Genomic DNA, 12,207 nt, shown 5'->3' on the forward strand with positions numbered 1-12,207 from the left:
TCCTGCCCTGTCTGAGTTCCTGCCCTGACTTCTGTTGATGATGAACATTGCTGTAAACTGTAAGCTGAATAAACTCTTCCCTCCCCAAGTTGTTTTGGTCCTGGTATTTTATCACAGGAAATAGACACCCTGACTAAGCAGCTGTGTACGGGGAGTGTTTGAATACTGTCAAACCAGGAGCTTCCCTTGGTCCAGAAATCCCAAGTCAGAGCCACAGACACTAAAGAGACCCACACCTCATAATTCACTAAGTGTTTCAGCTCAGCAAGACACATTGATTTCTTCTACAACTTGCTGCTGTATCTTGAAACATGGTTCTGTCTAATAGCAAGGCCCCGGATGCCTAAAGAGAAGATGCTCAGAGGTGAGCAAGTTCTAGAAGCCTCTCCCGTAATAGTGCTTGTCTTGGTAGTTGTGAATGTTGAATGCTACTCTCTGTGGCAAATATTGAGAACACAGCCTGCCCCTCACTATACACTCCAGAGATGCTAGTAGTTAGTGTCGTCATTTTTTCCTTTATAAAAGGAGGCTGGACTTGAGGATACTCATGCTCCTAGCTCTGCTCTCTTTGTTTGTGAGAGCGGCTCTCAACCGTCCTGATGCTGAGACCCTTTAATACAGTTCCTTATGTTGCAGTGTCCCAACCATGAAATTATTTCGCTACTTCATAACTGCAATTTTGCTACTGTTTATGAATTGTAATGTAAATAAGTGATCTGCAGGATATCTGATGGTAAACCCACCTGTTGAGAGCTACTGCATTAGAGGGAGGAAGAGTGATACCTGATGCTGGTAGAAACCCAGTTTCTCCTTCCACCAGAAGAGAATTGGCTTTGTGAAGGGGGATGTATGGTACTTGCCTAGCATGGGCAGGTTCCTGGAATTGATTCCGAGCATGAGGAAGGCTGTGGGAGGGGAAAGAAGGCTAGGAGGAAGGAAAAGCAGCTTCAGGACTGAGCAGTAAAGATCAAGCCGGGGAAAGAATTTAGGACACAAGAAATGAAAGCTGCTTCACAAACAAGTTCAATGAGAACACAAGAGTCAAATGTGCTTTTGACAGAATTAGCATGGTGGATAAGATCATAAGACTATCAACTTGACCTTAGACAAAGCACTGAAAAGCTAGACCGAGAAGCTTTCAGAACTGGAATCATCAGTCCCAATGCCACCGTGCCAGTGTGTGACATTGGTTGAGTCACACTCCGAATCTTAATTTCCTCCATCGTAGACTAAGAAAGATAATAACAGGGCATTGCTGAGTGCAAAAACTCTCAGCAGATGTGTCATACAGAATACAATAACATTACAAGCACACAATAAAAAGTCTCCAAATGTTGTTATCCAACCTTGCCAGTCTCCATCATTTCCTGCAAGAATTTCCTGAAGAATTTCTTCCTTGGACCGGGTGTGCCTGTGAGCTGATGACTACTGGAGGAGGCGCATGTGTATGTATGGGTGTGTGAAACCTAACTTACCCTGCAACACTTGTCAGCTAAATAAAAATAAAACCTTAGATATAGATCTTTCAAATCTATAAGGAAGCATCACGGTGAACAAAATCAAAAATTGTCCTTCAATGTAGAATAAGCTCTTGTTAATAAATATGCCCAGTGTGAGGTCAGAATATGGTTATGATCATTTGAGGGTGCATGAAACTTTTTTCTCAGCTCATTTCTTTTAAAAAACTTATTAATTGAAGATGGGGAGATGGCTCAGTAGTTAAAAGCACTGGCTGCTATTCCAGAGGCTTGAGTTCAGTTCCCAGCAACCACATGGTGCCTCAAAACCATCTCTAGTGGGATCTGATGCCCTCTTCCAACATAAAGGTGCATGTGCAGATAGAACACTCACATATTTTCTCTTTCTTATTTGAAAATTTCATATGTGTTTGTGGTGTAGTTTGGTCCCATCTACCTTGTCCCAACTTCTCCAACTCCTCTCATGTTCCTCCACATCCCACTCCCAACTTCCTGTGGCCTTTCATTGTCTTAACTAATTCACTAAGTCCAATTGGTATTGCCCATATATTCGTGGATATGCAATCATCTGTTGGAAGATGGGCATCCTACCCGAGACCACACTTCAAAGACAAAATCTCCCCCATTAGCCTTGAGCTACCGATGGCTCCTCAGCGAGGGTGAAACATTGTGAGCTCCTCCCCCGTCCATGGTAGAATTTTGACTGATTTGTTTTGTGCAGGTCCGGTACAGGTTAGCCATGCTGTGAGTTCATGAGTGTAGTGGCCGTGCCATGTCCAGAAGCCAGCATTCCACAGCCCTCCTTGTCTGCTGGCTCTCACAGTGTTTCTGTCCTCACTGTGGCAATATTCCCTGAGATGCGGGAGGTGGTAGGTAGAGCTATCCCATTTAGGGGCTTACTAAAACTTTTTGAATATTTAAGAAGGTCTAAATTAAATAATATTTTAAGAATAGCCGGCTTGTACTTTACCAAAGTGTCAAGGTCATTAGAGATGAAGAAGGACAGGTGAATTGTCCTAGACTAACAGAATATATGTAGACCAGGCTGGCTTCGAACTCACAGAGATCCACCTGCCTCTGCCTCCTGAGTGCTGGCTAGTAGACTCTAAAGAAATGTGAGAATTAAATACAATATGCTCTCAGGTTTGGATTCAGTAAAGGTGACTAGTAAAATTAAAATAAAGCATTCAGTTTCAACAGTAGCCTTATAAAAGGTTAAATTCTTTTATTTTATTTTTAATTAATTAATTAATCTTTATTTTTCAAGATAGGGTTTCTCTGTGTAGCCCTGACCATCCTGGAACTGACTCTGTAGACCAGGCTTGCCTTGAACTCACAAAGATTTACCTGCCTCTGTCTCCAGAGGGCTGGGATTAAAGGTATGCGCCACCACCGCCTGGCAAGGTTAAATTCTTGATGTTGATTATTGTCTTATGTTCATAGGAGACACCAACTTTGGAGAAGTTGGTTAAATGGTACATGGGAATACTTTGTTCTACTTTTGTGTTTTTACAATAAGATTGAGATTATTTTAAAATTAAGATTTAAGAAAATATTTAAATAGAATAATGAGGGATTCCCCTCTGTATGCTGTGAATATATTTTATTACCATTGGTTAATAAAGAAGCTGTTTCAGCCTATAGCAGGGCAGAATATAGCCAGGCTGAAAGAGATATATATATAGAGAGAGTAGGCAGAGTAAAAGAGATGTCATCTAGCTGCCAAAAGACACAGACGTCCAGAACCTTTACCAGTAAGCCACAGCCTTATGGTGATAGACCAATTAATAGAAATGGGCTAATTTAAGATGTAAGAGCTAGTTAGGAATATGCCTAAGCTATTAGCCAAATAGTGTTGTAATTAATATAGTTTCTGTGTGATTATTCAGATCTGGGTGGCTGGGAAACGAACAGTCCCAACTTACAATAAGGGAAGTTTATCAAATGTAAAAATCATGATAATTTCTAGAGTAGAAGGGATAGATTGGTCGCTGTGACATTGACTAGCTCTGTAGCTTTCAGAAAAGACAATCAATTCCTCTGAATCACAGAGTCCTGTGTCTACAACATGGAGCTAATATAAATAAATAACAGAACTGTTTTGTAAAGTTAAGTAAGGGGGCTGGAGGGAAGGCTCAGCAGTGAAGATCTCTTCCCACTCTTCCCGAGGGTCCGAATTTGGCTCCCAGCATCCATGTCTGGTGTTCTGGTCTTCACATGTACCATACCGCATCCCACCTGCACATGCTTGTGGTCGACACTGGCACAGAGCTCTACACATGTACATTAAAATGAATCATATAAAAGACAGAAATGAAGTAGCTGGACCTGAGACAGTGGGTGAAGAAGGCCCCAGAAAGCTGTTAAGTTTCCTTCTGGTCTGTCCTTCTGCTTCTATCCAAAGTGGATGATGATGTGTGTCTCTCACTCCTTAGGTGTAAGCACCGCGTGCTAAGTGCTTTGGGATTGACAGGATGGCACCAGAGAGAGGCAGAGTGTTGTGTGGGTAGGAGTTTCCCCACTGCGGTATCTTAAGTACATAAATAGAGTTAATAGCTCCCCGTGTAAACAACACTGGCTGTTATGTGGGGTTCTTCAAGTGTAACACCCGATTCTGTGTTACCCCCTCGGTACAGTTCGCGCGCCACTGTACCTTACGCGAGTCGGACAAGGGCCTGGAGATTGAAAGAACACACAAAGAGACCTGGGTCATTCGAAAGGAGATCAGCCGAATGCCGTTTATTTAGCCTTGGGGAAAATCTTAAATACCCCACTCCTGCCCAAGGAATTCCACCCAGGCAAGTGGGAAATTACCATATCTAACTGCTGTACAAGGACTCCCACCTAGGCAGGTGGGAAATTACCATACCAACAATAGAGTCAACAATGCCCTACAACAAGTCACCAGGCGGGGCAGAGGGAGCACAGGAACAAACAGGATGCTTAGTCATCTGACCAGAAACCGTCCTCAAGGTGAGCCCCAGGAACAAGGGCAGACCCGGGCCCTACAGGTCTCCCTTTTATATAAATTATGACTAGGCCTGTCTTGGGTGGCATTGGACGTCAGGCAATACCCCTTACCCGTCATGGGAAAGCATCTAGGTCAAAACACATTTTTTGTCTTAGGTTGGGGTAGCCCCCCAAAAACCTTTCCCGTCATTGGCTCACTAGTCACCCAACACCGAGTTCAGCCAGATTAGTGCTGAAAGATTTTTTGGGGCAATTGCTAAGAGGACTTGCCACGTGGCAACATTGACCTGAGTTTGCCTTTGGCTCTGGCACCATGAAACCATGAAGATGATGCTCCAGTGTATATAAGCATTCCTTAGGAGACTGTGCCTGCTTAATAAATCTGCCCAAATTGGAGTCCTTTAAGTAAGGTCTCAGCACTGGTGAAAGGAACCCTGGTATATTAAACTAGAATAATCTCAAGAGCCAATTAGTAAATTGTATACTCCAGGGTCCACGAAAAACAGCAATAAGCCTTTACTGTAACCTAGCAGTGTACTTAAACCACAACCAATAGCAAAATTAACTGTAATATTTATATGTAAATTTAGCTCAATATGAATGGCCAAGGCATTTGCAACCTGCCCTCAGAGGGTATCCATTGTGCAAGCAGAAGCAACTGACTGACTAATGGAAAATCCAGCAGCTCTAGCTGCTCTGGCAGCCGCAGCAATGGCTGCATTATCATGGGATGGGTAGATAGGTCCTTAGCACTCGGACCACCACAGCTAGCTCCTCAGCATCCCAGCAACTCTTTAGTTGACAAGCCAGTATCTACTTGATCTCTTGGCTCTGTCCTGTCTTTAGGCTTCTGGACGGGAAAATCCACAGCATGTACCAGACGCTCAGGTACCCATATTGGATTGTCAGCATCCTGTGGGAAAACACAAACAGCCCCTCTTCCCCACACCAGTACAGGATCTGGACCATACCAGGTGCCATCTGCTAGATTCTTCCATTTAACATGAGGCATCCCAGAAGAATCTGGCCGCCAGTGCTGGTCAGCAGCGGTATGAGATTGAGCATCAACAGTCAAAAAATTTAAAATGTATAAAATAAAAGACAAATGGTCTCTGGGGGTGGAACCATATTCCCCCTTTCTTGTTTTATGTAGATAGGCTTTGAGCGTACGATGTGCTTGTTTTACTATAGCTTGTCCTTGAGGATTATAAGGTATTTTCGTTTTATGGGAAATGAAAAAGTCAGAACAAAATTTAGTAAAGCCAGAGCTGGTGTAGGCTGGCCCATTATCAGTTTTTACAGTTTTTGGAACTCCCATGTAGGCAAAGGCCTGGAGACAGTGACTTTTAACATCATGTAATTTTTTTTCTGTATGAGCTGAGGCAAAAATAAGATGAGAATATGTATCCACGGTTACGTGAATATATTGTAAACGCCCAAAAGAAGGAACATGGGTAACATCCATTTGTCATAAATGATTAGGAGCAAGCCCACGAGGATTAACTCCCAAATGGGGAACAGTTAAAAGTTCTGTACACAGAGAACATTTTTTAACAATATCAGTGGCTTGTTTTTTAGATATCTTAAAATGAAATCTTAACGACCCAGCATTGAGATGAAAACGATTATGAGCTTTTTTTGCGGCTTTATAAGATTTTAGACTAACCGCACAAATTTGGCGGGTAAGCTGATCAGCCAATGTATTTCCCTCGCTCAAGGGACCAGGGAGGTCAGTATGAGCCCGTAAATGCCCTACGTAAATGGGAACAGACCGGGCCCAAAGCAAAGTTTGAATAGCCAATAACTGTGTCTGGACTCGAGATACAGAGGCAATATAAGCTGTAGTTTTTAAAGGTGTAAGGATTTTGTTTATATACTGACTATCAGTAAAAAGGTTAAATGGAATATCAGCATATTTTTCTAATGTCATTTGTACAGCGATCAATTTAGCCACTTGAGCAGATTTAGTATCAACAGGCTGAATATCAAAATCAGGAGGGGAGGCTACCACAGCTCTCCCTGTGGAAGATCCATCAGAAAACACATTTTGAGCCCCTGTCAGAGGCTGCAAAGAAATAACTTTAGGGAAGCACACCGGATGATTTTTGAAAAAGGTGACCAACTTATCAGAAGGATAATGATTATCAAACTTGTAGGGATTAGTGCATAAAAACAAGGTCCAATCTTTAGCAAGATTTTGTAACCAAGTCATTTTTGCCTGGGTATAAGGCGTAATAACCTTATCAGGTAACATTTTAAAGGTTTGTAAACTAAGTTTATACCCTTTTTGAATAACACGTAGCACAGCTGATGGGTAAGAGATAACAATTTTTACAGGTGACATGCGTTTATGTACCCATAGGATGGGTCCTCGCTGCCAAAAAACTCCAGTAGGACTATGCTGAGAGGGAAAAATTATCAATAGCAACGGCTGACTATAGTCAATATAATGAGTATGAGCAGAGGCAAGCTTTTTCTCAATTAAAGTAATACATTTTCTTGCCTGAGGTGTCAATTCACGAAAGGAGGTTGGGTCTGGATTTCCCTGTAGAATGTCCATAATTATTTACTGCTCTAAGATCTTACAGCAACCTCCATTTACTAGACTTTTTCTTAATAACAAAGATAGGAGTATTCCAAGGAGAAGTGGATGTCACTATGTATCCTGTCTCTAGCTGTTTTAGGAACTCACTTTGTAGACCAGGCTGGTCTTAAACTCATAGAGTTTCATCAGTCTCTGTCTCTAGTAGCTGGGTCTAGTTGCTGGGATTAAAGGCACGTGCCATTACACCTGGCTTTTTTCCTGGGCTGATTAACCATTCCTTTATCTGTAGGGCAGTTTCTTTTGTTGTGTCCTGACCTTTCATATTGAAAGCAATTCCTTAACCTGGCTTCACCTTGACCTTTCTTAAGGGCAGAAAAAATTACCCTACCCATCACGTGAGTGCCATCAATGTCCCAGCCTAACCGGATAAAGTCATTTAAATTTTTATCTCTATGGGGGCATAAAACCTCTTGACAAAAATCATATGACAAGGATCATATGTAATCTGTGCTGCTAAACCAGCATATTGTCCTTCGCCAGTTAACTTGTCAAGGTTACGCTGGGGGAAACCCGCCTCGGCATTTTTTCGTGCTGTCTTTTTGTAATTTTTTTGCATTTTACCTCTCCATAACAAATAATCTCCCCCTGAAAGACAAGCCCTGCAAAGCTGCATCCAGTCATTGGGTATAAGGTTGAGTTCTGCAAAGGATTCCAAAAAGGCTATAGTGAAAGGAGCATGAGGTCCATAATCCATAACTGCTTCTTTTAACTGCTTAATATCCTTAAAGGCCAGGTGGTTATGCTGCCTGACCCTCTGTCCTTGCGGATCAATAGTTTCCACAACAGGATAAATCTGTCTCTCTCTACTTAGATTATTTAATCTGTTTTGGATCTCTCGAATTTCTGCCTCTAAGTCTATAGGGGCGGAAGCATTGGTATAAGGATACGAAGTGTCAAGAAATGTATTTTGTGGTGGAGGTCTCATGGAGACATCTCTGTTTGCTTCCTTCCTTTTCTCTTTTTTTAACTTTCTTTTTATCAGTGTGATCTCCTTTTCTAAAATTTCTTCTTTCTGTTTTATATCCCTTTTAATACTCTTAACTTTCTGTTCCTCAAAACTCTTAATAGAACTCACAGATTCTCTACTTCCTGAATCTCCTCAAGGGTTTTGTTTAAATTTTTTAATTGCTCTTTTACTTTAACATCATCACTGAGAAGAGCATCTCTGACTAAGCGCCATAGCGAAAATATTGCTATGGGGAATTCTTCTGGCCCTCGATCTTTTAGAGCATTTTGAAGGTCAGCCTTTACCTGCTCCCAATCAGTAATATTAAAACCCCCTGCATGTAGAAACCAGGGACTAAACTCTAAAACCGTCTTAACGATCTCTTGTGCTGTCTCAACTTTAATACCGGTGCCTTGTTTCTCCAAAAGACTTAACAACTGGCCTGTTAACCGGCCCCTTAACACTGGAACAGAATTACTTGCACCCATAACCAATACACCCTCACCACTCAATTTCTTACCTGCTGGCCAGACTTCCGAGGGCGACCTCTCAGGAATCCCTACTTCCCGATCTCGCAGATGGGTCTCCGACTGTAGTTGATGATCTCGCTGGGGCCTCCAATTGTAACACCCGATTCTGTGTTACCCCCTCGGTACAGTTCGCGCGCCACTGTACCTTACGCGAGTCGGACAAGGGCCTGGAGATTGAAAGAACACACAAAGAGACCTGGGTCATTCGAAAGGAGATCAGCCGAATGCCGTTTATTTAGCCTTGGGGAAAATCTTAAATACCCCACTCCTGCCCAAGGAATTCCACCCAGGCAAGTGGAAAATTACCATATCTAACTGCTGTACAAGGACTCCCACCTAGGCAGGTGGGAAATTACCATACCAACAATAGAGTCAACAATGCCCTACAACAAGTCACCAGGCGGGACAGAGGGAGCACAGGAACAAACAGGATGCTTAGTCATCTGACCAAAAACCGTCCTCAAGGTGAGCCCCAGGAACAAGGGCAGACCCGGGCCCTACATTCAAGTTTTTAACTTGATACCCCAAAAGGAGCACTTCGGTACACAGAGTGAATGTGGGTTGTATGTTTCCGTTCATCCTGTGGCTATCCCTCCAGGAGCCGCAGATTTGAGCCTCTGCGGAACAATGTTCTACTTTAGAGGGACAGGCTTTCCAGGCCGGAGGCTCTCAGCTTTCTCTAAAGTGTTTGGAAAACAAATAGTGGGGGCACAGTGAGTGGGGGGTAAAGAGGCGTCACTCTCATTGTGTGCCTGCTTGTGGGAGTGGGTGTGTGGAGATATCTGGGTGTGGGCTAGAGTACTTGATGCAGAAGAAAAAGGCCCTGGAGTGGGTTTGTCCATTTGACTGCTCCTAACTCAGCGCATCTTTGCGCCAAAGAGAGCCCAGAGGCTCTGGTCTTTGCAAGGTCACAATACCTTGTTCTTGCTCCGAAGGAATGTATATCATGACTTCAAAGGATTTTCAAACTCCCCCAATTCCGTTTATTGGGAAGTAACCCTACAAAGGCCTTTCTCAATATTTAAATTAATTTTTAGACTTTGTATGAATCAAAAAGCATTTTTTAAAACATGATTCCTGGAATTTGCTTCAGAATAGACCAGCAAGGGCAGGTGAAGCAAGACTGGGCATAGGTTGGAGCTTGGTGATGGGTATGTGAGATTTATTACATTCTCTCTACTTTTATGTGTGTTTGTTTCGTTTTTTCATAATAAAAGTATATCCTATTGTTTGGTTAATAAAATGTTATAAAAAGATAAAGCATGATTTTTTCTTAACAAAAATTCAGGTTGAGGTAGCAAAGAGTACATAAGCTATCTTTGGGCCCAATAATCTTGAGGACCAGATTAAAAACAGAGAAGACCCAAGTGAGTCCCACTGGTAGTTCTTCAGTTTTGTTCCATGAGTGGACTAAAGTTGATGTTCTCTTAAAAGGCATTTTACCCTTAGGATCATGATTAAATCTGAAAATATCTTGCCAATCATTTCCTTTATGATCACTGGGTCTGGTAGTGAAGAAAACTGGGCAACCACTGACCATGAAGACACAGAGTAAACATAACTGGGAGCCAAGTCCTAGGAATGCAGAAGTGAGATGCAGGTTGAGAGTCTAGAACAAAAGGTTTGTATGCTAAGATGCAGTCACAAGACAATACAATGAGCGCCACAGGCCAGGTTCTGTGAGTTAAGATCTATGCTAATACTGCATGCAGAGCTGGCAAGGATCCCAGAGACGCTGTTGGAGAGTAGAGCAGACTAACAGGTAGAAAGGTGACTAGACAGATGGATGTTGTTTCCGCAGCAGAGGCATGAGAGATTGCGCATGACTCTCCTCACCAGAAACTCCTCGCCCATCCCCTCCCCCCACAGTTTGACCAATCCTGTATCCTTCCCATTCCTTTCCCATCACTCTGGGTGAGAGCTGGGTGATTGAATAGGCAGGGTGCAGAGAGGAAAGGGTGCTAAGTCCTTGTTAGTACTAATTAGTTAATGCCAACTAGTCTTCTCAGTGCCTGTTTTTGTAGGCTTGGTCCTAATAGCCTTGTAACAGGAGTGGGTGGTTTGGCTGTATTTAGGGCCACCTATGTTAAAATAGTAACTCTACAAAACATCTCCTCGTTCATTGAATGGTATTTTTAATTTAGACCTCTCCAAAGAATCCGGAAGAACCCCTGTGAGTCTAGAAGTGTCCTTATTCTCTAACACAGAGAGAACCACCACCAGCTCATATTTCTGTGGATGGGAAGGGAGAAGAAATTATTTTCCTGACTTCTACAAGCAAGAAACCAGGGTGCAGAGAAGCGATATGCTCAGTGTGGTGGCTTAAAAAAATGGCCTCCAAAGGGAGTGGCACTATTAGGAAATATGGCCTTGTTGGAGTAGGTGTGGTCTTGTTGAAGGAAGTGTGTCTCCATGGAGGTGGAGGCGGGCTTTGAGGTTTTACGTATTCTCAAGCCACATGCGGTGTCTCAGCTACTTCCTGTTGCCTGCAGGATCAAGCTGTAGCAGCTCCTCCTCCACTCTCAGCTCCTTCTCTAGCATCATGATAATGAACTGTAGTCACCCCAATTAAATGTTTTCCTTTTAAGAGTTGCCATGGTCATGGTGTCTCTTCACAGCAATAGAAACCCGAAGACACTCAGGAAAGATGACAAATAGGATAGTCAGGCTTTCCTCATCCCAACCCAAGAGATAGCAGTGGACACATGTCCAGGAGGTGGATTCCTCCTACTACATCCCCTTTCCAGCCTTATATCTAGTCGTTCTTTTTATCCTAACACATCAACATATCACTACAAAGTCTAGAGCATTGGACAAATGGACTATACCAGGGACAGGCCGTATATCGAAGCAGCAGAGCATACGGTTAATTTTATTTTCTCATTAATCTGAGGCTACCCATAACTTTTATCAGACATTGATCAAAATCTATTTCAATTGGAGGGCCATTGATTAAACTCAGGCTATGAAGTTATAGAATATACAAGAAGTGAAATTCTCATTTTTCAGACCGTCAATGTCTGAAATGCTGGTGGGTGGATTCTACTTAAATCATGTTCTCAACCTGTTTGGTCCTTTCCTGTGTGTGTAGAGTAAGCTGAGTCGCTCACTTATAGTATTTACTGGACAGATGCTTTGTGTTAGAATGACAGAGAATTCTGGAGGTCATGCCGAATCAGATCACAGCCCCTGTCCGCTTGGAACTTCTCTAGTCGTGTGTCTGCTAGTGGGGAGTTACAGAATGACAGGGGCCAAGGACTGCGTACTGTGGGAGTATTTGCTGCAGGACCCAGGAAGGCTTCTCACTAGAGAAGATGCTTATCATGGACCTGGTGTTGGCCAAGATGGAGGATGGAAGGCATTCTAGTCAGGAGGGGGAATAATGAAGAGATTGGGATGCTTGAGCATCGTGTTCATCCTCCTTTCCTGACATGCTCTGGCTGATACTGGTGCACTCACTCCCCTGAGCATCCTCTGTAGCAGCTGTGGCCTTTGATCTACTTGGGAGCTTCTCTGTGACAGTGAACCACAAGGGTCCTGCTGTTGGAGGTGATTGCCATGGTAACAAGAACTTCATATTTTTGGGGAGTACAAACATATTGACTCAAGAAGTCCAAATGTTGATAAACAACGCTTCATTCAAGACTTGGTCATACTTACTCTAGATCCCTTTTCTAT

The sequence above is a fragment of the Arvicola amphibius genome, chromosome 8 (assembly GCF_903992535.2).
Source record: "Arvicola amphibius chromosome 8, mArvAmp1.2, whole genome shotgun sequence".
NCBI classification, from domain to species: domain Eukaryota; kingdom Metazoa; phylum Chordata; class Mammalia; order Rodentia; family Cricetidae; genus Arvicola; species Arvicola amphibius.